Source organism: Apteryx rowi, unplaced genomic scaffold (assembly GCF_003343035.1).
Source record: "Apteryx rowi isolate R43461 unplaced genomic scaffold, aptRow1 scaffold_76, whole genome shotgun sequence".
Lineage (NCBI taxonomy): Eukaryota > Metazoa > Chordata > Aves > Apterygiformes > Apterygidae > Apteryx > Apteryx rowi.
Genome location: NW_020451049.1, coordinates 3,037,286 through 3,040,154, shown reverse-complemented (window position 1 = coordinate 3,040,154; position 2,869 = coordinate 3,037,286). Strand labels below are relative to the sequence as shown.

General features: G+C 32.2%; 1 protein-coding gene across 1 annotated transcript in view; it reads right to left on the bottom strand.

Annotated features, from left to right (window-relative positions):
* Window positions 1-2,532: 2,532 nt before the first annotated feature.
* Window positions 2,533-2,869, bottom strand: part of GRIA2 (glutamate ionotropic receptor AMPA type subunit 2) — a 56,709-nt gene continuing 56,372 nt past the window's right edge. Inside the window, exon 16 of the mRNA XM_026088256.1 lies at window positions 2,533-2,869. This exon is cut by the window's right edge and continues 833 nt beyond it. The gene's annotated coding sequence lies outside the window, so the exon portion shown is untranslated.

Sequence of the window (2,869 nt, the reverse complement as noted above, 5' to 3'; positions counted from 1 at the left end):
TCCTCAAAGTTAAGCCCACAGTTAAGTTATTTGCTAAATTTTATTCAGAGTGCTTGATATAATATGAATTCCTAAGATAATTTGGACCTGATAGGTCTCTCAGCAAATTTTTGTGATATCATACCAGGATAAATGAAACTTTGGTACAGTAAAACAGATCTGAGTAGCCTGATATCTGAGTAGCAGACATCACCCAGAACATAGCTGCTCCTGATTCTATTTTGCTGGTGACAAGAAGAGAGTAACACTATATTCAGATACCCAATTGCACCAAAAGATAGCTGAAATCATGTATTTGTACTTTAAAAATACAGCTATGTAGGCACTGTACTTGGTGTAAAGATGTTGCCCACATCTMTCAGCCAAAGAGGAGATAGTTCCCAAGAAAAACTCTCTATTAAAATGTTACACATTTAAAATAAAGAGTTGAACCTTTCATACTGTAAATCTCTTCAAACTCAATTTGTTTGCTATTATAGAGAGATTTATAATAGCAACACTACTAATATACACCTAAAACACTTGCCATTTCTCAGGTCCTTTCCCTGGTTTGAACACATTAAAAATCTGTTGAAGTAAAAAATTACTGGTCCAAGGAATATCTGACAGCTTTTCAGTAGAGTTATTGAATAGATACTTAACTTTACGAGCACACCATCCTACCACACTGCCATTATAAGCATGATCATGAAGGTTACATTCCAGAAATACAACTGGGGGGACAAACAGGTTTTCTATATGTAAAACCTTATGAAAATACATTTATAATGAATAAGAAAACAGATTTCAATAATACTAAACAGACATTAAGGGTCTTTTGCCTTTTTTAAGAAGATTTTTTATGTATGATTGAAGTTTATACAACACTCCAGAAAAGCCATCATGTGTTAGATTTAAAAATAAAATCAGAAGCATTTTCTGTCATATAGGTATACATGAAAAAACGGGAACGTTAATGTCTTAGAAAGTGTATGTCCAGCTTTGTACCGTTACTCATTTAACAAAGCAGAAAATAAGATACTGTACTGTAAACAAAAAGCTACAGTAAAGGACATTTTGAAATTTACACAAGATTAAGTTCATAAACATTTTGGTTGCTCCATAACAGTTTTCATATAAAATGAATAAAAAACCCTTGGACAGCTTTCATCACTCTTGACTACTTTTTCACTTAAATGCACACAGACATACTTTATATAGCAATATACTGATGTACTGTAACATGGATATTAAACTAGGATTACTGCTTTTTAACTGAGATGTATATTATCCAATCAATATTATCTGTAATTGAAATATTCATACATTATGTATTCCCATCATGTTGTTAAGTATAAAAACATGAAAATATAACTTTACATTATTTTGGTTATATACATCAGTTCAGGCTTGACAAAGATTTTTTACGCTACGATTTTTAGAGGAATAAGCCCAGAGGTACAATAAATAGCTTTCCACTGTATACAGTAATGCAATTCTACTTTTTCAAAAAGTTTAGATTACCATATGAATATTATTTTAGTTTGGTCATTCTAGCATTGAACATTAAAAATCAGAATGCTTTCCCCAACATTCTTGATGGGGAGTAACGCACAGAAAACTTATGGATTACTTCAACAGATGCATCAAGAAATGGTTTAGTTTAATTATGGGGAAGTTACTGGCAAGTTTGTCTGGTATCGCAAACACTTATCTCTTATGTATCTCTTAGACTGACAGCAGTGAGAGTATACACTGTGCTCACGTGCTTGCAGAAACAAGCTCAGAGCTTGTACCATGAGAAGGGATTTAAACTTTTTGATAAACGCTCTGTCTCCTGTGGTGTTCAGTAAATATTTTACTTAAGCCTAAGAGATGGATTCCAACTAAAACTGCAAGTTTTATTTCAAATTTTATTTAAGTCCAAAATGAAACAAGAGAATTACTAATACTGCATGAAGCATAATGTATCTTTTTTGCATCCACAATGCACAAAAATGGAAGCTTTTCAACCAAATGTATGGTATTTTATCTACAGGGAAAGCTAGAGAAATATTATTTTGGTTTATTTTGTATTAGCATTTAAATTAATGTTATTGCACCCCTCCTAGGATTCCTTTTTGCTTTGTAAGTAGAGCTATGGTCTTTAAATACATATAATTCAAATGTATGATAACTTCAGATTGCAAAGAATATTCATAATGATTAAGTTTCATGTAAGCTCTTACATTTCATCAGTACAGACTTACAGCTAATTTCAGTTATTATTGTTTTTAATTTAAAAAGACATTGTCAAGGTATTTTTTCCTAAAAAAAGAACTTTACTAGGTACTGCTTAGAATTGGTTTTAATAGTTTGAAAACTGCTTCCTTAAAGGAACAATTTTGAGATCTGTTTGTTTTATATTTTTAAAAAGCATTTTACACTTGTGCTTGCCATTTATCAGTTATTACTGATAGTCCTCTCTCTGTACATATCTTATGAACACAATTGTACAAAAGTAGAGATACATATGAACCAAATCTTTGGATCGTAAATCCCTGCACTTCAGAGTTAAGAGGAACTGGACTCCAAATCAGCACCTATCTGACTCCCATGAGGTGGTATGAAGTACCACTCTAACACAGAATATCCTTGATCTTTAGAGTTCAAAATGTGTATTTGAGCATTAACAGCTTCGGCTCATCTATAGAAAGAACTGTTGAACAGATTCAAATGAGCTGGGGATGGCGACACTGCCAAAAACTAATACACTGACCCAACCTTGACAGTGTCCTTTTAGATTTAAGACTGTTTAGAACCCAACTGCAGCTAGTAAAATTAATGGAACAACTTGCAAATAAAACCATAGAAAAAAGTTTATTTCAAATGTCAAGCATTGCCAAGTAAT